Raw genomic sequence first — 24,440 nt, forward strand, 5'->3', positions numbered from 1 at the left:
AGCATTTTATTCAATTCTTCATCGCTGTGTGCTCTTTGAATTACCTCCAGGCCGAGCATTTTTTATAATTCTTCAAGTATGATTTTCTTGTGTGCTTCCTGTAGATGGTAGGGCTTCAACCACATTACTCTTCCTGAGGGTGTGATGATTACTCATCCTGGTTTTGAAAAGAAGACGTCTACATAGCCTGTTATCCACCAGGTGAGTTCCCGATGCTTGTGGTGGCTGAGTGCGATCGGAATAACCACTTCATGTACTTCAGTTGGCAGCAGACTTTGACGTGTATTGTTGGCATAGAATGCTAAGAGCTGGGGATTGCTATTTTCTTTCCATAGTTTGAGTTTGTTGATGTGGTTGAGTTGAGACAGCTTTCGTCGGTCAGACTGCTGTACCTTGAACGTGAGGGCTTTTCCGCGGCAGCATATGGCCCATGCCATCTGGTGAGTAATTTGTCTTGGGTGGTTGGCAAAAGGACCATAACGTGTTCTCCCACTTGAAAAGCATGTAGCTGCACCTTCTGTTTGCAGAACCTTTCCTGTCGGGTTTGAGCCTCCTTCATATTAGTTTTCACCAGTAGTCTTACCTTTGCCATGTATTCCCAGCTGTTTTGGATGGTGGGTGGTCTCTGTTAGGTCCACTGTTAGTGTAATCCCATGCTTCTCAAAGAATATGCACAAGATCTCTCGGTTTCCCTTCATATACTTATTCAAATCGGGAGAATCCCGTGGAGGATTGTGCGGTCTTCTGAATAGCGAACAAGGCCCAGGGATATAGTTAATGTCAGTTCTTGAAATCTTTGGAGAACAGTTTCTGCAGTATTTGTTTTAATGTCTTGTTGAACCTTTCTACCAACCCGTCAGTCTGTGGGTGATATATAGATGTTCGCAGGGTACTGATCTTCATTTCGACTTTCATCTCATTCATTAGTTGTGGGGCTGACACTGCTCCTCTGATCAGTCAGAATTATTGATGGGAAATCCACTTGGTGAAGAAAGGTACCAATATTTTGAGGATCGCCTTGGTGGCATTGCTTCTCATCTGGAATGCCTCTGAATATGGTGTTGCATAGTCAATGATGACCAGAATATATTTGCTCCCCAATTACAAGGGTTCTAGGGGTCTGACCACATTGATGCCAATTCTATGTAAAGGTATCTCAGTAATGGGCATGAGTTGCAAGAGTGTCTTGGGTATGTCATCAGGTGAAGTTATGTGACAGATGGGACAACAGGCACATAACTGCTTCCCCTCAGAGTGTACCCCAAGTGAGTAGAACATGAGGAGAGTCTTCTGAGTTTTATCGAGGTCGAGAGGCGCAGTGGTCAGATTCGAAACAGAGAGCTCCATCACAGCCCTCCAGAAATGATTAGGCACCAACAATTGTTGATAGTTAACACCATCACCTTGTGGGTCGATACAGACTCAGTACAGGAGCCCTCCTTTCTCGATGAAGTGTGGGGTTTGCAAAGTCTTGCTCTCAGCCTCTGACACCAAGGACTTTCAAACTTGATCCAGGAGGGGATCTGTCCTCTGCGAATTCCTTAGACACAGGATGATCAGCTATAGGACGGCCCCTCCCTGAGGTCATCACTCAAAACTCAGCTCCTTTTCTCTCTGTCGTACTCGGTTTATCCACTTCTTCTATTGGTATTACAATCTATTTACAGATTAATTGAGCCCTGATTTTTAGGATTAAGGGTTGCTGTGGCAGTTTTAGCAAGAATACCTTGATCTCCCCTCAAAGGTCTCGGTTAATCACTCCTGACCCAACCTCCAGGGAATGTTTGGTGGCAAGGCCTAACTTTGAACCTATTATTCTATATGTTCCCAACAGAATCTACATCCGAAAACTGGTCCAAACTAATGCTTGGGCCTGGGGCAGAACAGTGGCCTCCTTGTCTACATATAGATCACAACGAGCAGCTGTCATGTGATTCGGGTTGTAACATGGGCTGTACTTGCGACTCTCACAACTTTTCTTGTGGCCTTTGACAACCTATGTATAGGGGTCTTTTCGCATCCCACATTCACGTGTCACAGATGGCACAGAAACCACTCTGAGTCTCAAGAATGGTTCAAGGGTTTTTATTGATTGATTTGTGGGATCTTAGGCCATCCCTCTCTTACTCGCCTCCCCTGGGCTTTCCACCCTTACCCAGGTGTCCGTATCACTGTGTTAGTGCTATTGATCGGTAACCCCTACCCGCAAAATGCTTGCTCCTCTTACTATCAAGATGTTCCCTATATACAGGTTCACTAACTCCCTCAAGTACTTCCTAACTGGCTCTACTCTCACCACAGGTAAGCTTTCTAATAGAGACAGGAACAGTGCCCACAGACACTCTGCAAGAAACGCTATTCCACGCATACTTGATGTCACCTTTCCATTCTATGCTGTCTACACCTTCAAAAGAACTCTTCCCCACCTTCTCTTCTATCCCTTTGATGTTTCACACCGCCTCTCTCCTACCTCCTTATCTCTCTCTGCTGGTCTCTACTTCCCTACTACTACTCCCAGTCTGCTACTCCTCTTACACTTCCTGTCCCCTCAAACCACTACTACTCCCTTCCAACTACTACTACCATCCTCCAACCACTACTACTTTCCTCCAACCACTGCTACTCTACCCCAAAACCTACTACTCTCCTGTCACTACTACTACTCTCCTCCACTAATACTCACACACCCACTCACATGCTTCACAGTCACACCCTACACTATCTTCTGCTACTCTTTCACCCCAAACAAATACGCAGTCAAACTGCAAGGCCACTAACACTCCTAAACCAACACTTCACCTACTGCTGCACTTTGTTTCACCATCCATCACTCCTAACTTCCTTACGCTGGTCTGTTGGTCATCCTCCTCATCCACTGCTGACCTCACAAGATAAACCCACAACTTGTTTCTCTTCCCTCTTAAATAACCCTCCTTCTGAGGGATTGCCCTAGCCAATCTGGTTTGCTTTCCTCACCCCGGGTCATGTATATACAGAGGGAATCTTTTAAAAGAGACTTAAGCCCCGTCCACCGGTTCCCCAGGCCTTCGCTGTGTAAAGATGCCATATCAAGTCTCTGGTAATTATTTGTATTGTCGGGGCTCATGTTCACGCTGTTGTAGATAAGCCTTTGTAGTCAATGGTGGTTTAGTGGACGTGCACGGAAGGCAACGATGTGTCTTCAACTGGGACAGCGCTGTCGCTGGAACTGCTGCATACGCTTGTAGGTTCCCATTGTGGCTCTCTCCCCCTCTGTTTCACCAGCGGCTCCACGCTGATTCGAGCGGGTATAGGAACCGCCCGGTAGGCAGCAGTGGACTGGGAACCAAAAGAGGCCCTGGAAATACCTTTTACATATTTTCAGGATATATGATATGATTGGTTATTTATAACGCGATTAATACCCGGAGGTTCCTAAGCGCAGATCCGGGGTCTTGCTTCCAAGGCGAGCATGTTGCCCCTGAGACATGCTCCAGAGACATGCGCAACCTTTTCCTTTGAGAACATTTGAAAATAAAATAGTTACCACACAAAAGAGAACCATGGTGCAGAGGCTTACCAGGAAATATCCATAGTTCCCTATAGGCCAGTCCACCCCTGCTGGTAGATTTAGGGGTTCTTCCATGATGTTGGTGGTATTACGGCTGCATCTTGCTCAATTCAGTCAATATGAAAGCCTTGTGCTGCAGCGTATCTGAAACAGGAAGGGAAACACTGGTGAGTATCTCCCATAAGAGGCATGGTAACAGAGATGGTTCTTCATAGATACATATGGACAACAGGGGGGTCAGGAATTGAAGTCCTCTCCACTACCACTGCCCACCTCAGGTTCAGGACGGGCTCTGGGTGGCTTCCTGGTATGCCTCCCACCCACAGCCAAGAGGGGTACCTTTCCCCTTCTGACAAGGTCCGTGTACTGGCCCTGTCCCAGTGGGAAATCTGTTGCATGCTGAGTCATGGCCTAGCTCCTAGGATAGAGAGACTTTTGAAATGGTCGGAACCAAATCGACACCAAATCTGTAAAAGACTAAGGGCCTCATTAAACGGATGGCGGAGAACCATGGCGCTATTAGCGCCATGGTTCATGCCGGTAAAATACCGGCACCGCCTTGGCGGAAAGGGGAATTACCGCCCCATTCCAAGGTTGGCGGGGCGGTAATTCCCCCTTCCACCATTGCCCTTCCCCATTCCCATTTTCGCCCCATAGGGCATAATGGGAACGGGGAAGGCGCTAATTACGGTACTGCAAATTGCGGTACCGTAATTAGCTCCCTGGGTCCCTTTGCGGGTTGGTTTTTAACGCCTGCAAAAAGCAGGCGTTAAATCCCCCAACCCGCAAAGGGACCTCGTAGTAGGCGGTAAGGATTTACCGGTACCGGTATTTTACCAGTACCGGTAAATCCTTACTGCCATCCGTGTAATGAGGCCCTAAGAATGAGAGAACTGATGCATGCTAGGACATGGAGTCCAGTGCTCTAAGGGAAAGAGAGTTGAATACACAAAGCACTGTGAGTTAATGCCCAGGCCACCTCCGATAAACATTGAAAGTGGGGAGACACATGTGTGCTGGAAAGCCCAGTCCATGTTCAGTATTACATTCAGCAAAACAAAAATACAACGTGATGTGGGTCGTGAAGCAAAGTGTACTCGAAGTCTAATAATCACTGCAGGTAGTAAAACAGGTGAAGTGGGTTGTGAAGTACTACTTATCATAAATCTAAAATTCATTGAAGGAATACAAAGTCATGTTTTTCTTAAAGCACAATCTATTTTAAACCTAAAGAAGGATTGCAAAGTGAAGTTCTTTTTCAAGCACAATCATTTCTAACTCTAACCCCGAGTAAAAACAATTGCGTTGTGTGAAACAAAGTCTACTCTAATTCTATCAGCCACTGAAGCAATATGTTTACTGGGGATTAAAGTATATTCAGGCTTACTGGCATTGAAAGAGCTCTAAATGGTGCATGTTGTGAGATGAAGGCTATGACGTCTCTAACATTTGATATCCAAAGACTGCCAAGTGCAAAGGAGGCAAAGACCTGAAGAAAGCGGACTGTAACCTAAGACTGACTGAAACGAATGTTGCAACAGTGAGTCAACCACTTAAGTGCAGCATGAATCAACAAACCATACGTTCATATGAGACTGAGAGGAAACGCAGAGGCTTGAGACTGAGAGGAAACGCAGAGGCTTGAGACTGAGAGAAACGCAGAGGCTTGAGACTGAGAGGAAACGCAGAGGCTTGAGACTGAGAGAAACGCAGAGGCTTGAGACTGAGAGGAAACGCAGAGGCTTGAGACTGAGAGGAAACGCAGAGGCTTGAGACTGAGAGGAAACACAGAGGCTTGAGACTGAGAGGAAACTCAGCGGCTTGAGACTGAGAGAAACGCAGAGGCTTGAGACTGAGAGGAAACGCAGAGGCTTGAGACTGAGAGGAAACGCAGAGGCTGAGACTGAGAGGAAATGCAGAGGCTTGAGACTGAGAGGAAACACAGAGGCTTGAGACTGAGAGGAAACTCAGCGGCTTGAGACTGAGAGAAACGCAGAGGCTTGAGACTGAGAGGAAACGCAGAGGCTTGAGACTGAGAGGAAACGCAGAGGCTTGAGACTGAGAGGAAACGCAGAGGCTTGAGACTGAGAGAAACGCAGAGGCTTGAGACTGAGAGGAAACGCAGAGGCTTGAGACTGAGAGGAAACGCAGAGGCTTGAGACTGAGAGGAAACGCAGAGGCTTGAGACTGAGAGAAACGCAGAGGCTTGAGACTGAGAGGAAATGCAGAGGCTTGAGACTGAGAGGAAATGCAGAGGCTTGAGACTGAGAGGAAACGCAGAGGCTTGAGACTGAGAGAAACGCAGAGGCTTGAGACTGAGAGGAAACAGAGAGGCTTGAGACTGAGAGGAAACGCAGAGGCTTGAGACTGAGAGGAAACGCAGAGGCTTGCTAAAGTTGTGGAGCAGGTTGTTGCCAAGAGTAGAGGCCAATGCGAGGCTAGGAGGATTCCTGGATCACATACAAAGAGATAGTTGTGTTTGTGGATAAAGACTCCACCTTCTGTTTCAATAAAGTACAACTCATTTTACTTGATAGCTTTAGTTCGTATTTTAGGTTGGGAACAAGAACCTGCCATACTTTTTGTTTTGGATACATCGAGACTGGTGGGTAATCAAGCAGAGGCGTAGGCAGGGTAGGGCCTGAGGGGCAAGGCCCACCCAAAATCTGTAAATGCCCACTCAGCAGCGCTGTGTGGTTTTATTTACAGATATGTGTGTCAGTGCAGTGGGCCCAACTACATTAGCATCAGGCCCCATTTGCTAGACAATCCTGGCTACGCCTCTGTAATCAAGCCTAGTGAAGAGGCGGCTGGGCTTCTTTCCCATGGGGTGATAGTATATCATTCCTGGGAGTGGCCCGCGATTCCCATACCAGAAACGACCTTTCCTCATGACGTGGCTGTACCATCCAACCAACATTCTTGCCATTCTTTCTTTGTTAGACAAGCGGCATCTCAATCCCTTGGATCCTCCTTGACGTTGCATGCCTCTTAGGTTGGCACAATAATCAGGTTCCTTATGAGTTGGATGATAATACGGCAGTTATTTCGCCTCAGCGGAATTACAGTCGCCACTGTGGTGTTCGGCGGAATCACTGCCATATTATAACTTGGCAGGAGCACACCCACACCACTGGCAGTAACAGTAAATTTGCAGGTGGGATTACCACCAACTCCTAATCGGCAGTATGGTAAAAGCGGCAGTAATTCCGCTACCGCCACCTTTACCATATGCCACCAGACTCATGATGAGCCTCAATGTTTCCGGCTGAAAAGTGGAAACCACCATTTGTAAACGTGGCCTGAAGACCTTTGTGGTTTGGAAGAAGCTGGATGCTAGGGTGACACGACGTCCCCAGTTCTGCCGGGACTGTCCCGGATGGGACCCTCTTTCAGACCAAAAGCTCCTTTGTTTTTAACATGCTTACAGTCACAGCCAGATCCACACATTTTATGTCCAGGTGAATGGTCGGAATCCCCCCTCCTCCCCAACGCCCTTTTTTTGCTACCAAACAGGGGTCATGGTATGCACTGACAAATTGTAGTCCAACGTGTAGTTCGGAGGACTGTCCCATTTTTTATTATGAAAATCTGGCCCCCTATAGGATTCATTCTGTTAATTCCAAACGGAGCATGCGCTTAAGAGCTTCTGGCTAACAGAACTTAAGTGTCCTTTGAAACACTCCAGACCATGGCCATCTGTTTCCCAACCCGCCGGGCACATCAGCCAGGCAACCAACATACTGCGAAGCGATGAAGAAGCTATCCATACTATCTCATTATGATTAAGAAAAGTAATAGAACTCCCCCTGTTTCAAAGCCCCCGTGCCCCAACCCCTGTAGCAGGACATCTGGCACCAAAGGCGCATGGACAATCACAACGTGGATGGCTCGTACCTCCAAAATGTTTTTTTTTCTTTTTTCTGTAGGCAGACACAGACTATAACTTAAATCATATGAAAAGTCCAGGCCAAAATGATTCACTGACCATTTGAGTTCTCGGGTGCCATAATGCTTACCAGTAGGAACACCTCTGCTTTCAGGAGCCCCCTTTAATCCACCTCTCATCCTATGCCAAAGATACGTTCACAATGCTACCTCCCCCGCTAGCCTGTGGGAGAGTTCGGAGTCCATTTTATTCAACCTATGGCCACCAAGTGCTTTAGGTTTCTTCATAAGGAACCTTCATTGTTTATTGGGAACACATGCAATACCTCCACATTTAAAGCACCGTTTCCTTCTCTGACACCATCTCATTCACCCTAGTGACTCGAAAGTTCCTCTGGAAAAATCACAATCACCTTCTAGTAGCCCTTCGAAAGTCAACACCATTGCATTCTCCCTGGTGTAACCACTCAACAATTTTAGCGTCTCATTCTCACTCTAGACCCCTGAGGCCCCCCAGTAACAAATCACTTTTCTATTTGGTATTTCTATTTGTAATCTATATAAATAAAAATGTAAATGTTCGTTTGTTCAAAATCTTAAATCTCTGAAAGTTCTTCACCAATTGCTTTGACATTTTTACACAATGTTGCATTTGAATATGCGCGTGTTTTTATATACCTACTATAGATAGATGTCACACCTGTGACAGGTGAAAACATGCTTTTTCTAAAAAACAGTGCCATCTGTTGGATGTAAAAGCATCACACGCTATACCAAATATTTTACTGAAATACAGCGCCATCTGTTGGCCTTAAAAGCAGCCTCAGATCTGCTTCGTTCTCAACAGAATGAACGCAACAGGCTTAGAGTGGCTGAAAGACGTCAACGAGAAACAGCAAATCAGCGTCAAACACCACTCCATGCTCAGCAATCACGCGATTACAATCGCCTTGCAATCAGGTACAACCCAGCTGATGATTATAGTTTGAGTCGGCATGTTCTCATCAGCACCATGACTGAAGTGTGTCCTTATTGCAAGGCTCTGAAATGTAATGGCGAAATGAAAGCAATGTTTTGCGCCGCTGGGAAAATTAAACTGCCTCAACTTGGAGAATCGCTAGAGCCATTAAAAACTTTGCTTGCCGGATATACCGCTGAATCAAAGCATTTCCTATCTAACATCAGGAAATACAACTCATGCTTCCAAATGACTTTGTTCGATGCAGAAATCGTGACAGCTCAATTCATGCCAACTTGCATTTACAATCACCATCAACAAAGCTCAAGGTCAATTGTTAGAATTGTGCGGTTTAGATCTAGACACGGATTGCTTCTCACATCGACAATTATATATTGCGTGTTCTACAGTCGGCATATCTGCACAGACAATGGAACAACAAAAAATATTATATACCCACAAGCATTGTGAAATTAAGCATATTAGAAATGTGCCCTTTCTCTTTTCTTTCTTTTCCATTTAACCAGACAGAGGCACAGCAACGCATGGCCGGGGACAGCTAGTTGAGTTTTATATAGGACAAACGTAGCAAGAAAGCAGCAGAGTGCTTTGGGCCTTTAGCCTCAGTTGTGACCACTAAGCCCTAGCTACCATACCATGCCCCTCTCGTGCACACTTCTCGGTAACTCACCTGCCTTATTGTTCGTTTTGGGGTCATTCTGATGGGCCTGTTTGATGTGCCATCTCTGACAACCTCTCTGACAGTTCTAGGCCCCTTCCTTTTCTCCTTATACACATCACACCTTGCTGCTATTATCTCTTCCTTTGGTCTATAACATCATTTCTATGCAGACGACACTCAACTATTTCTTTCTTTTTCCTCCTTTTCCCCCGATTTTCATTGCACTCTCTCAGTCTGTCTTGTTGAAATAAAATCCTGGATGTCCTCCCATTTTCTCACTCTCAACGCAGGGAAGACTAAGGTTCTGTTCTTCTCTGCAAACACTCTTCCTTCTCATCCTCCACCTCCATCTATATCTTTTCCACCTTCCAAGCTTCCAATTTCAACCACAGCTCATAATCTCGGTCTTCACTTCGATTCAAATATTTCTTTATCTCGCCATATCTCTCTCACTTCACGTTCCTGTCGTTTCCATCTCCACAATATCTGAAAGCTCCTCAATTTCTCACTTTTCAAGCTTCCGGCCTTTTAATCTCATCTCTGATTTTCTCCTGACTTTTCTTTTTTTTTTAACTTTGTTTTTATTGACATACATATAAGGTATGGTGCGTGAGCAATCCCTGCCAGCAGTACATTGAACAAACATAAATGTCGGTATTTTTACCATTTACTCCCGTCCCCCCTCCCCTCACCTGCCCCCCCCCCAACTTATCAACATACCAAGTCTTGATGCTATGCAGGTTATAGAAGCTGCGGAGGGAACATTCGAATATCATTGTGTTATTGGTTGTACATTTTGACATAGTGGGGTCAGATCGGTTCACAGCAAGTTGGGGGCCCAACTAGATTCCTGGGGCTGGTGGTGAGACTTGTAAAATGGAGGCATTGTGGGTCATACTTTACAAACGCATAGAGATGCAGTCATCATTAAGGAGCACTGAAGTCCAGTCCTGTACAAATTCCGACATGGTATCATTTGTTATTGCAGTGAGTTTTTCATAAGTAAAGATCGACCTGAGTTTACAAAGCCATTCCTCCTTGGATGGAGCTAAAACACTTTTCCACTTTTGGGCCAGTGCTAACCTCCCGGCCCTCAATATGGCACCAATGACCCTCGGAATGCATTCTGTTCTGTCTCCGGCATAGGAGTACCCAGGAGGATTTCCAATGGAAGTAGAGTCAGGGAATACCCTTCTATATCCTTAATCCAGCTGAGCAGTTCCAACCAGTACACCTGAATGACAGGGCATCCCCACCACACGTGAAACCAAGTGCCCCGTTGTTGACATATCCTGGGGCAAAAAGGGGATACCTCTTTGAACATTTTGGACAGGGTGGCTGGAGGGTGATGCCATGAGTGGGGTATCTTAAAGCTATGTTCCATGGCAGCGGTGTACAGTGAACCCGTGAATCTAGATTTAAAGTTTGCGCTCCACGTGTGGTCGTCAGACGTCATGCTCAGCCTTTCTTCCCATATTCGTTTGAAGGGCTGTCTACCCTCCAAGTTAGCCGTTATCAATGTGCTATAAAACCTAGATAGAGAGCCCTTCCGGGAGGTGCTTTTGGCTAGAACATTTTCAAAAGGGGTGAGGGGGCGTTTAAAGTTATCGGCACACCGAGGATGGGTCAGGATTCCCTTCAAGCGCAAATATTCAAAGATAGAGTGCGGGTTGTCACCCAGTGCCTCAGTCAGTTGGTCATATTCTATGAAGCCCTCCTCACGAGAGAGTTGAGCGACCATCTCCAGGCCCATGTCTGACCATGATTGTGTATCTCGAAAGCCCCTGGTGCCTAGGTTGATGGGGGGGGCCCCACAGCAATGTCAAAGGGGATGGCCAGGAAGACAGCAGTTTATTGTCCTTGTTCGGCTTCCAGACTGCCCAGAGAGCCGCTAAAGTGGGGTGTGTTTTGAGGTGGGGGGAAGGGCTTTAGGGGGGGCCCATAACAGGTCCCTGACTTTTTTTGGGTGAGTCTGGACATCCTCAATGAAAGTCCAGTATGTCCCCAGGTCGTCTCTCATGTGCTCTAACATCACTCGGAGCTGGGCTGCTTTATAGTATAGCCTAAAGTCCGGGAGACCAAATCCACCATGAGACTTAGGAAGAGTCAAGGTAGAAAATTTGACTCTTGTCCTTTTACCGTCCCAAATGAACTGAAGGACTCGGGACTGCAATACCTTGAAGAAGGCCTCAGGGATCACCACCGAGAGAGCCGCAAAGAGGTCAAGTAGGTGGGGCAGGATGTTCATTTTGACCGTGACCATATGCCCAAACCAAGAGAGTGTAAGGGGTGCCCATCATTTAAGATCGCTACTAATCTTAGCCAAGATCACCGGGAAGTTGCACTGATAGAGGTGTGACAGATCCCTGGGAATGGTGGTGCGCAAATACCTAGTGGAGTACCGCTCTATTCTTACTCCCAATATTACGGAGTCACCCCCTATATCGTGGTCCCCGGGACCCATGGGCATAATGCTAGACTTGGATGTATTTACCTTGAGCCCCGAAAAAGTACCATAGTAGTTTATAAGTCTGAATAATCGGGGTAGAGAATCCTGAAGGTTGGCCAGGTAGCCCAGGATATCGTCTGCGAACAGGGCGAGTTTAAAGTCGCAGTTGTCACATCTAATCCCTGTGATTTCCTGGTCAGCTCTGATCGCTATAGCCAGGGGCTCCATTGCCAAAGCATATAGAAGGGGTGACAGGGGACAGCCCTGACGGGTGCCCCTAGATATGGCCAGAGGTTCTGAGATGCCGCCATTGACCAAAACTCTCGCTGAGGGGCCATTGTAAAGTGCTGAGACCCACCCACAGAAATTGTCCCCCAGACCCAGTTTTCGGAGGACTTTACCCATATAAGGCCACTCGACACGGTCAAAGGCCTTCTCCGAATCTAGTGAAAGGAGATAGCCCTCCACCCCCTGCCTTGAAGCCTCATGCATGAGATCCAGGGTCTTCCGTATGTTGTCTGATCCCTGGCATCCCGGAATAAAGCCCACCTGATCTCCATGTACTAGGGAAAGGAGGAGTTTCGGCAGTCTGTTTGTTAAAAGTTTAGCCAAAATCTTAACATCGGCATTAAGGTGGGATATAGGGCGGTATGATTGGCACTGGAAGGGGTCCTTCCCCTCTTTGGGGTGTACTACTATCAGAGCGGACATCATCGTGGGTAGGGGGGAAACCAATTCCAATGCTGAGTTAAACATCTTGGCCATAAACGGGGCCAGCGTAGACCGATAGGGCTTGTAAAACCGAGAGGCCCGGAATCGGGAGGGAGTCCAGGAAGCTGTCTATTTCGGTCCCGTCCCCTGCGTACTCCGAGCAATACAGCCGTTCATAATATTGTCTGAATTGTTCAGCTATCTTACTGTCTCTCACGGTCGAATCCCCTTCCGGGGTGCAAATGGAATTCGCCCTCCTACTATTTCTAAGCACACAAAGCCTCCAAGCCAATATCTTATCTGCTTTTTCCCCCTTTTCCATGTATTTCTGTTTCAGGAAAGACAGCTTCTTTTCCATTTGTCCCACCTGGAGGTCTGCCAACTTAGAGCGCAGTCTTTGTAGCTCCTTCCATTGTCCGGGGAACATCTGCGTTTTCAGTCCCCCCCGGTTGGATAGTATCTATCTTTTCCCTCAGTGGTTTCTCCTCGTGGCCCCTCTCCCTCTTTTTTCTCGAACCTATCTCGATAAGGATGCCCCTAATGGTTGCCTTGAATGCCTCCCAAACTCCCATGATGCCAACCTCCCCATTGTCATTAATAGAGAAGTAATCTTTTATGGCTTCTAAGAGGGATTGGCATACTTCCTTGTCGCGCAAAAGGAGGTCGTTGCACCTCCACTGGGACCCGGATGCATGGGCAGGGGGAATACCCATTTTTATTCTAACCAAGTCGTGGTCCGACCAAGGGACAATCTCCACCCCGAGTCCGTGACCTCGCCCCGAAGCGTAGAGTCGACCAGAATGTAATCAATAGGGGAGAATGTAGCATGCGGCTTTGAATAAAAGGTAAAGTCGGGGTCTCGGCCTTGCTTAATGGGGTGCGTATCACTCAAGCCCAGTTCCCCATTAACTTCTTGGAAAGCTTCTGCTAGTTTTTTATGGAGTCGCAAATTAGGACATGGATTGGCGGACTTCCTATCCCTCTCGGGGCAAAGGACCATATTAAAATCCCCACCCACCAGTAGAGTGCCCTTGGAAAAAGCCATCATTTTCTCTTTCATCCCCTCCCAGAAGCTATCCTGTGCTTCGATCGGAGCATATATGCAAACCAGAGTGAACAGCCGGCCCCTCACCTCCCCTTTGACCATAATATATCGTCCTTCCAGGTCCGACCTCTGAGCTTTGACCACGAAGTGGGCCCCGGGAGAGACCAGTAGGGCCACTCCACATTTTTTAGCCTGGAAGGATGCCACATACACCTGATCAATGGTCTTTGACCTTAGCTTTGGTTCCTTGCCCAAACCCAGTGGGTTTCTTGTGCAGATAGGAAATTAAGCCGGACCCTTGTAAATTCTCTCACCACCAACAACCTTTTTGTAGGAGAGTTAGGCCCAAGTACATTTAACGACCCCACTGTCAAGAATTGAAGCGAATCATCCATGAAAGCGATGGTAGAAGTTCATGGCTCCCTCCGTGGACCGTGAAATGTCATTGTTCCCGCAGTGCTTCCGCAACCTGCTGATGCCCAGAAACAATCCTATAGGTGCAAAATAGACCTGAAAACCTGGCGTGTCCCAACTAAATCCCCAATAAACAAACCCCAACTGTTCACCCCCCCCCGAACGCCTGGTTGATTATCGGCTTCATCCTGTCGCAAATCCAGGCCACCATGTCTCCCCCCACCGGGCTCTTTAACTCCTCAAAATCAACAACTCGAGCCTCCCCACCCCCTTACCCCAACCAGTCTATGAACAATTGCATCACACCCCCACTCACAGAATCGAGTACAAGCTTGATCTTCGAGCTCCCGGGGGCTCTTCAAGTGTTGGGCTGATCCGGGGACGCCAGAGCCACTCTCCTGAATTTCCTGTGACCTCAGACTTTGCGCCTTTCCTGCGGAGCCTTCATCCCCCTGGGGCCAGATGGGGCTCTCTCGCGTTGTTGCTCACCCATTTCCATGTTCGAATCATCCAGGAGCTCCCCTGACACCCTGTGAATTTCGTACTCAGTGACCAGGGCACACTTGTAGCCTTCAAGCTCAAAGGAAAGTGAAAAAGGGTATCCCCACCTGTACCGGACCCCCTTGGCCTGAAGCATTTTCGTGAGCGGGGAGCAGAGCCGACGTCTTGCCAGGGTAAAGGCAGAGAGATGCTGATACACCGAGATCTTGGCTCCCTCCCAATCCACTGGGCCTTTCTTGCAAGCTAGTTCAAGAATTTTACTTTTCTCCGCAAAGTAGTGGAATCGTACAAGAATGGACCTGGGGCCTCTGTTGGCTGCACCTGTTCTATGGGCTCTATCAATAGTTGGTCCGTTCGTATTAGCCCCTGTAAAGAGTGATCCCACCACCGCGTTATCAGCTTTTATAATGTCTGCTTGCGTCTGACCCTCACGCTCCGGGAAGCCTAGAAAACGCAGGTTACATCGACGTTCCCTATTCTCCAAATGGTCAAGTTTTAGGGAGCATTTCTCTTCCCTCCTCTCGAGCTCCGCCAAGCGCATGTCAAATTGCGTCTCAAAAATGTCATTCGAAGCCATGTTGTTTTCCAGCGCTTGAACCCTGTCATCTATGTTGTCCACTTTTTTGTCCAAGGTGTCCAGTCGTAGCGCTATATCCGCCCTGAAGCATCTGATCTCCTCTAGGAGGGCAGCCATGCCTTTGGTGACCGTGTCAGTATCTGTTAGTTCCTGATCCGTTGAGGCCGCCATCTCAGGGAGAGTCGGGGAGCCAGGGGACAAGCGTCGGAATCTCTGCAGGGATTCCTTCCAGTTCATAGGCCTCCCCGGACCATCACCACTCCACGGGGTCCACCCCTGAAAGCCCCAAGCCTAGTGGGCCCCGCCGTCAGGCCACAAAACAACTCCAAAGGGGTCCTCCCTGCCTGCGGCCCAGGCCCTGTGCCCACTGTTAGGGTGGGGGGTTGTTCGGGCCAGTTCTCCAGTTCAAGGCCAGTGGGGGCCTGTCACCCCCTGTCCCAGCGTTGGGTTCAGTCGCCTCTGCTCAGACAGTCCTTGGATGGAAGTGTTCACTGTTATGGGGTCAGGCAGTGACCGTGAAGCGATAGACCAGGGGCAGGCCCTCTTTGCCTCTGATGTTATTTAGAACCCTAGGGCAGCCTCACACCTCGTGGGGGCTCCAGTACTCCCTTGGCACTTCTCCCGATCAACCGCTAGATCCAGGGAGGGCCCGATGTGGGGGGGGGTGGGAGGACTGCTGTGGGCACCCCTGAGGGGGTGGGGGGAGACTGCTCTTCCAAGACACCGGCGGGGGCCTCTGCTCCTGGTGGCCCCCAATGAGGGCTGGCCCCTTGGGTGGGGCAGGGGCCGAAAGTCTCGCGGAGGCTAACCTGCTCTCCGATGTGCTCTCCTGCGCCGGCTCCACTGCGCGCTGACGCCTGTGGGAGCGGAGCGAGCCACCGAACCCAGTGTGCCGCTCCGGGATGGAGCTCCAATGGAAGGAAACGGCCCAAGGCGCCGTGTGACCCCGCCTGGGCTCTGTGTGGCTCGGGAGACCGCTCCGGTCGAGTTCAGGGGGGGGGCACTCTCTCCACGCTGTCCAATGGAGTTGCAGGCCTCACCTGAGATGTGGCTCTCTGTTGTTTTCGTGCGGAGCCGCGGCGCCGGGGGAGGCGGGGCTCTCCCTCCCTCCTGTTTTCAAAAGCTCAGTGCACAGCGAACGCTCCATGTCGGGAGATCGGAATTGGGGTATTCAGGAGCCCCACGTCGTCAGAAGGCTGCGGTGGGGGTTGGCTCTTCACTCCGGGGGAGACTGGGGGGCTCAAGTCCCAATGACGCCGCCCTTCGGAGGAGACGAGTGGAGATGCGTCAGTGCATCTCTGCGCCTCCTGGTGGATCCTCCCAACTTTTCTATTGTTCTTCTACCCTTTTTGGCCTTTCCAGATCTCGCCTGGCCCCTTTAAATTCTTTAACTCTTCAATCCATCTATTATGTCTTCTTCCTTATCGGGACTCTATTTCTTCTTCTCTCGCAACACTTCATTGGCTACGTTTTCACTTTCAACTTAAATTTAACTTTCTTTGTCTTGTTTTTAAATCTATCTATATTACTGAACTCATATCTTTCTATGTTCCTCCTCGCCCTCTGCGGTCTTCTTCCCACTTTAGACTGGTTACTCGTCCCCCCTGTGCTCAGTCTCATTTTCGATCTTTTGAACTCCTTGCTCCTCTCCATTGGAATGCTTTCCCACTTTCCCTTCGCTCTATAACTGTTTATTCTCTCTTCCGTGGTTCTTTAAAAACACACCTACTTCTAAACCCCTGAGTGATTGTAATCCGGATTCAATTGTTTATTCAATTTTATTGTACTGTGTTCTATACAAGACACATAAAATACAAAATACAAATTACCTTCCTGTTCAGATCCCATGCACTCTTCTATACCTCTGTAAGGTGGCAGCCGTCCTGTGGCAAAGGCCAAGGATAAAGCCCTGTTTTGCCTCCTGTTTGCCGCACTGTGCTGAGGTGAGAGTCTGGACACACTATCGTAGGTGAGCAACGCTTGACTCTGCCTATAAACATGCTAGCTTGAAGCAAACTGCCTGCGCCCATAAGCACGTCTGGTAAAATATGCTTACCCCCAGCTTCCTATATCTTCAGCGTGCTCCCATGCACGCCAGCTCCTAGCCCACCACACGCCCTGTGATACGCGTTACTCAAGCAACTTGCCTGCTCAGTGGCCGTGCCCGATTCACCCTTGCCGCCAACCACAGCATCACTAGCTGCTAAGTTCGCTGCACCACGCCAGTTAACCAACCCAAAGACACCCTCCTGGGCCCCTTGTTACGTCCAATCATCCTGGTTGGCACAAACCTTGGGATACAACATCCTGTGCCTACTCTATAACGTGGCTCGCTCTACAATGCTGTAGAACGCACATCCTGCTTGATATTGCGACACATTGCCAATGTATTTGTAATCTCTGCTGTGCATGCTTGCATCCAAACTAGGCAAACTTCCTGCTTACTTTATACCCTGACATGCATAACGCCCAATATATAAGCCTAAATGTATCATCGTATGGCCTGCATGTTATTGTTCCACATTGCCGTCGCCTCTCCACTCAGCTGTGCATGCATCCGCATTGATGGTTCTACTGCATTACTCATGCATTTCACCTATTCGGCACTGCACCTCACTGTTGCCTACTTAATGTATTCCAGCCTAATGCACCTGTATTCCAGCCTAATGCACCTGTAACCTTGTGATCTGGCCTATTGCTTCTTACCTGACTGTACTAGCCTAATGCACCTTGTGACCTTGTAACCTGGCCTATTGCTTCTTACCTGATTGTACTAACCTATTGCACCTTGTGACCTTGTGACCTGGCCTATTGCTTCTTACCTGATTGTGCTAGCCGAATGCACCTTGTGACCTTGTGACCTGGCCTATTGCTTCTTACCTGATCGTACCAGCCTAATGCACCTTGTGACCTGGCCTATTGCTTCATACCCGATTGTACTAGCCTAATGCACCTGTGACCTTGTGACCTGGCCTACTGCTTCTTACCTGATTGTACTAGCCTGCTACCTCACTACTAGCCAGCGCTATGCCCTCAGAATTTGCCTGTGGAGTATGGTGTACCACACGTTAACCATGGCTTTGATCCTCTCTCTCCTCAATGCAATGCCCCTACCAGACAACCACCTCCTACTGCATCCAGACTCATCGAATCAACCCCCCTACACATTCATGCCCCCTACTGGCAACAACTGTAAATCTCACCTCCCCTCAAGCCCCCCATCAGCCAGACCGAATGGATCAACCGCTTTGCAGCCCCCCCCTGCTCCCTGGACCCAATACCCAGTGGAGGCAAGGAAACACAGACTCGGCTCGCGGATTCCGCCACGGATGACTCCCCATTGGAGAACCCACCAACTGTGCCTGCCACAGCTTCCCACCACCAGCACAACCCCTCTCTCACTCTCTGCGCCCAAAGCTCCTGAAACTCCAAGCTCAGATAAACATCCCATCATGAGAGGTGCACTCATTAATGCCTGCTCCCTGGTTGCCCACGCCTTAGGCATTGCAGACCTTATTTCGAGCAATGACCTTCACTTCCTGGCAATCACTGAGACCTGGCTGCATCAGGCAGCTGGCCCAGCACTCTCATTAGCTATCCCAGATGGCTACTCAATAATAAGGAAGGACAGAGAAAATAGCAAAGGAGGCAGAGTAGCCTTCATCGCCAAAACATCCCTCTGTCTGAGAGCCGCCCCCACTGTCAGCCCCACATCAACAGAGCTACTCTCAGTCAAGCTCCCACTCTCAGCAACTCAAACCATCCTCATCCGTCTCATCTACCGTCCTCCAGGCCACATCTCTTCCTTCGAGGAAGACATATTTGACCTACTGACCAATAACACCAAACCTAGCTCGCAAATAATACTTCTTGGTGACTTTAACCTAGGTCTTTCTGATCCTAACGACACCAATGCCTCATCCATGGAAAACATCATCTCCCAACTTGGCTTTAACCATCGTGTGACCTCCACAACTCACAATAAACGTAGAACCTTAGATTGGTTAGCAGACCTCAACTGCTCTACAACCATCCTCCAAAATGCTCCTACCGCCTGGTCGGAACATTACTTCATCTCTTTTATTAGGGAAGGCACTGACCAACCCCACCTCCCTCACCACACCACAAGTCCTCACCAGGAATAACTGTAACCTGACGCTCCAAAACCTACGGTAACTAATCCAGAACGTCCTCGACCCAACCATTTTCAAGGGCTTGGATACAACCAAGCTAGTGGATCTTTATAACAACACTCTTGAGGCTGCTGTTAACAGCATCGCCCCCATCAAACTAGCCAAAGCCAAACCACCTGCCCACCTCAACAAATGGTTTAGGTCTGATCTTAAAAACATTTGGAATGCCAAAAGAGCAGTAGAAACCCTCTGGAGAAAATCACCCAACCCAACCAATAAGGCCCTCTTCACAGCAGCAGCCGCATCATACAAATCTGCCCTCCTTAGTGCAAAAAGGAAACCTATGACAACTGCATCCTCAATGCCAAACCTAAGACCAAAAAGCTCTTTGGTATTCTCAGGGAATTCGAGTCTCCTGCACCACCTGTGTAAACCTGCACTAAAGACGCAATCTGGTGTGCTAACATTCAGAAATCACTTGCAAATAAAATTGCTCTAATCGAATCCAAATTTGAGCAAAAAAAGAGCAGCCTGGCCAAGAACTCCACCCGCTCCTCTACCATACCACTGCGTAACACCCCAGATTGCCCTCCTTTTGTCTTCTCGCCGGTCTCAGCTAAAGAAGTGGAAAAAAATCATCAAAAGTCTCAAACCGTCCAAATGCCAAGGTGATCTCTGCCGAGCTACAGTAATTCAAGAAGGCGCAATGGAGCTGGCCCCTTTCATCTCAGCGCTAATTAACTCCTCTTTCGAGACAAACGCAGTACCCAACAACCTCAAGGAAGCCTGGGTCATGCCCCATTTAAAAATTTAAAAATAAACAACATAGATCCTGACATTCCCACAAACTATAGGCCCATCATCACCATTCCATACATCCAAAATATCCTAGATAGAGTGGTCTACCTCCAGATCTAGAAGCACCTGGAGGATCACAACCTTCTAGGCCTTAGACAATCTGGCTTCAGACCCAGACATGGAACGGGAACAGCCCTCCTGGATCTCAAATCCAAATGAATGAGGCTAAGGACAACGGTAAACTTGCCATGCTCCTGCTGTTAGATCTGTCGGCGGCCTTTGATCTTGTCGACCATCAAATTCTCATGGACCACCTATCTACAGCAGCTGCCTTCTTCAGCAATGCCTCTTCCTGGATTCAATCTGTCCTGTCCAACCGCACCACCAGGGTCTTTGCACCCTCTGCCTCTGCGGACCCGATTCTCATCCATTGCGGCGTACCACAAGGCTTGTGCGTTTCTCCAACACTTTACAACATCTTCACCAAGCTCCTCTTTCACTGTCGACAACCTGGGTGTCACATACACCAACTATGCGGATGACACCCAGGTTTTCATCACCCTCTCAGGGAGCTATGAAGATGATTGTAAAAGAATCAACGAGATTTACCTCGAAATCTAGGCTTGGATGGCAGATCACTGCCTTTGCCTCAACAATGAAAAAACAGAGCTCTTGATCATCGGCTCCCAAACCCACCTGAACAAACTAGACCCCTGCTATGTATCCATCAACATTGATGGAAACCCAATCAAAGTGGCCAAAGAGATCAACACTTTGGGAGTTTATTTAGACTCCACACTGTCTCTAAAGCAGCAGGTGAACTCAACTGCGTCTTCTACGGCCTACACTAACAAGTTAATGAATGCCTTTCTCCATTCCCGCACCTTCTCTTTAAGCATGACTGTATCCCCATCTTCTCCGTCTTCAGCACAATCGCTGTAGCTCCGCCCTTTTGCATACTAGAGCTACTCCCTTTTGCCCAGTCCCCTCCATCATTGGTCCATTTCTCGCTTTCTGTTCACGCATGCTCCCCTGCTCCTCCCCTATCCTGGACACTCTGCTTCACCTCATCCTTGCAGAAATTCCCCCCTCTCTCTTTCCACCACCATTTCTTAACACTCCCCTTCATTTCATCTGTCTTCCTATCCTTATCTTTCTACTTTGAGGAGCTCCCACCTTCAGTTTCCTTACCACGTTCCTTTCTCCTTTCTTATATTTTTGACATCGATTACTTCACATTGCCCCTTGCTCGTCAATCCCATGTCCTCTGTTTTGCTCTGAAGGACACGGATTCCCCCTGTAAGGGCAGAGATCTTGGCACCCACCGAGTTTGGGATTGGGAGCCTGGGTGCGCCGCTGCCTTTTAAAGGAAGGTCAGCAGATCATGGGCATATCTCTGGGCAGGTAGAATTGCTACATGCTGTGTAGAAGATGCCACATGGCCGCCCACATGTAAAGCACTGGAAGCCAACTTTATGCACTGATCACAGGCCTGGTCAAGCCAGGTGTTCTTTGCTAAGTGAAGTTGCATTGTGTCTTTACTTGTGCACTCTTCCTGGCTCCAACTTTCACTGCAGATAAAGGTGAACTCTGACCTCATGAACTGTGCACCACTTTATTCAGTATATATGCAAAAGGTGTGCTGTAAATGGCGCTGTATTGGCTCAATTTCTTCAAACAGTTCATATTGCAGATGATCACGGAGGGAGGAGTCCCACTGGACTGAAATCAAAACAGTCTAAATGATTGGGGAATTAAAAGACGCAGGTAAACAACACAGTGACCAAGAAAACTTCAACCAATGAAATGAACACATATAATATACGAGTCGCCTAGATGTTCTCTTTAAAGGGAAAGGAAAGAGGTAGTTTGTTCTACAGCCACCCCGAAAGACGTTGACACAATTTTTAAACAAATGAAGGTAATTCTTCTGAACTCAACAAAATTGCCCTATAATAGGGTAACCAGATTTTAAAAGTAAAAAGGCGAGACAGGGCAACTAACATAAAAGTAGGACTAACTCTTGAAAGTGGACGTCAAGGCACTATCCTTCAGTAGTGGTTGGAGGAGACGGGAGTTTAAGTGTTATTGTTCAAAGAAACACATATTATAATTCATTTATCACAAACTAGCACTATCTTAATTTGTAAAATGCAGCTTCTGTTCGAGATTGTGCATTCCTGCCTGCCAGCTATGAAGACCTACTACAAAAAAACGGGACCACTGCAGTTTCCAATGGAACCATAATCTTGAGAAAGGGGGACAGAGCTCCAAATACTGGGATAGTCCTGAGAAAACCGTCTGGTCACCCTACCCTATAAATAAAAGAGAAGATATGCAGCCAGTCTTTCCACTGCCAGGCCCCGCCATGTTGAACTCTATCACGCCGCAGGCTGGAATGCTCCCACTGTCGTCCGGTTCCATCAGCACCTCCCATGTGACTAAATTCCCACTTTCCCGCCTTTCACCCAGCAGTAGTATTGCGCTACTGTCCAAAAACGCCACACCTTATCCTGGCTTCCACACGCTGTAAAGCGCCTCTCCGCTCTCGACCCTGCAAGCCACTGTGCCTGAAACCTGTTCAACATCTGAAACAAAAATGGAAGTGGCATTGTTCTTACACTAGCCCCTTACATCCCTTTGGGGCTGTACTGCAATGTCACTGTGCAGCACAATCCCGCAACCCTACTTCCAAAAATATGATTTAACAACGTTCCATGAAATACTTAAACTGTCAACTTGCATCACAAAATTCAATTAAAGCTGCACTCTGAGTTGCAACTCCTTCAAAACCTTTGACATTTAAAACAGTGCCATTTCTACTGACATATAATTTACCAATTGACATTTTCCCAGTGTACTGGCGGCACCTGTATCCTGGACTGCTTCAGGGACGATATGGCACAAATATATGTTTGCGTAATGTGCACTCATTGTTTCTGTGAAATGCACATTTTTTCTGATGGACACCTCCATGATTTTATATAAAGGGATGTGTGGTTGCAGGTTCACTCACTTCGCTTGAACGCCTTTGAGGGTAAACATGTATGCCCCAATACTTTAAAAACCCAGCAGCTGCCACCCATATTTTTGCGCCCATAAATGTTTGGAGGATCTGCCCATTGAGTTTTCAAATGTTCATCAATTGCTTTTGAGCTTACATGTGACCCTTGACCCACATTGAAAACTCTAAGGCACTTATCTGATTCTTGATTCCTGGGTGCTGCTAAATTGAAAAACCCTAGGTTGCTTTTATTTTTCGCTAAAGCATACCATTATGAATGCAATGTGCATTTCGACAACCCGTGATTTACAAATATAAAAAGCAATTTCAAAACCGGTGACCAACCTATTAGATGAAAAGGCACATGGTTAAAGGTCTTAAAACATGGGTTCTTTAGGACTTTAGGACTTGAGTGTGTTGCACCTCTGTGCGGTGTGTGGTGGCTCATCCTTGTGCATGCAGGTGCGAGGCTGTGCACAGAGGTGTGAGGCACATCACAGCAATAGCATGGACCTGGTCCTCAGCCCGGCTGGGCAACGCAATCTTCTGCAGCACTTGTGATGCTAGTTGACAAGCCCTATGAGGTATGTGTGTTGTTCTCAGGTGGTGGGTTCTCTCAGGTTGATTAGGGTTTTGAAGCTTCGGAGAGACCTAAATGTACATATTAGTATAACTGTGTTCCCTTAGGGCGGTTGGATTTCTAAACCTTCCATTGCACACAAGTGTGAAGTCCTTATGTGCTATGCCAACTAAAGGTGTCTGTATCTCCACAATGGCCAATGTATCTTCAGGATGTTACGCTTATGTTGTTTTGAGTGTGCTCCATGAAGGTGGTTGGTTTTTGCATGCTTTCACCACACCTGAATGTGATATCACCACCTTCTGTCCACTTCAAAGCACAATAGGGGGGGAGAGGAGAAAGGGCAAGAGGCGAGAGGGAGTGCGGGGGCACCAGTGGAGTAGCAGGAGATTGGAATACAGTGGGAGATGTTATTGTGGTGGCTGGGCTGAGGTTGGATGGTATGATGCATAGGTAAGTGTAAGTAAATATAGACGGAGAGAAAGAGGGGTGATTTATGGGGGTGGAGTGGTGTGGCAAGCTGAATGTGGGCCCAGGAAGGTACTTTACCCTGAGTGTTCATAGCGTAAGGAGTGTTGTCTTTGTAGATCCTTTTGCTGAGGTGGGCGAGAGGCTTGGAGAATAACTGCATAGGATCTTGTGTGAAAGGTAGTTTGAGGGTATGTGATGGAAGGGTGCTAGACTGTAAAAATGAATTGTAGGGTGGAGAGTGCTGATGTTACAATGGGATCTTTAGACACAGATTGTGGGAGTGAGATGGCGAAGTTGGGCCTGGAAGTGACGTGAAGTGGCCAGCTAGGATGGTAAAATGAAGAGCAGGTGGAGGTTAATGATTATAGGGAAAGAGAGAGGAGGCACGATTAGCAAGGAGGTATTGGTTGTGGGAGGCGGTGTCAGGCATAATGCAAGGGATATCTGGGACACATTGAACCCTGAATAGGCCAGATTATTAGGTTGGGAAGAGCCATATTGTAAGGCGCCCTCTGAAGGCAATGTGGGGTTCTGTGAATCAGAAGTCCAGGGGCAGCAAGCTTCATAATCTTGATGACTGCCATGACTGAGAAGTGAGTTCTGACTATTTTTATTTTCTTTAAGTAGCCACCCGCAGTAGGTTGGTATCCCTGATGTGAGCGTGTTTTAGGGAATCATT

The 24,440-nt window shown here is 48.0% G+C and overlaps 1 protein-coding gene across 1 annotated transcript in view; it reads right to left on the reverse strand.

Moving 5' to 3' along the window:
- Window positions 1–24,440, reverse strand: part of ANKRD34C (ankyrin repeat domain 34C) — a 111,901-nt gene that overhangs the window by 60,434 nt on the left and 27,027 nt on the right. Inside the window, exon 2 of the mRNA XM_069624181.1 lies at window positions 3,560–3,694. The gene's annotated coding sequence lies outside the window, so the exon portion shown is untranslated. The remainder of the gene's footprint in view (window positions 1–3,559; window positions 3,695–24,440) is intronic.

This window comes from Ambystoma mexicanum, chromosome 11 (assembly GCF_040938575.1).
Source record: "Ambystoma mexicanum isolate Mex_15411 chromosome 11, UKY_AmexF1_1, whole genome shotgun sequence".
Taxonomy (NCBI): Eukaryota; Metazoa; Chordata; class Amphibia; order Caudata; family Ambystomatidae; genus Ambystoma; species Ambystoma mexicanum.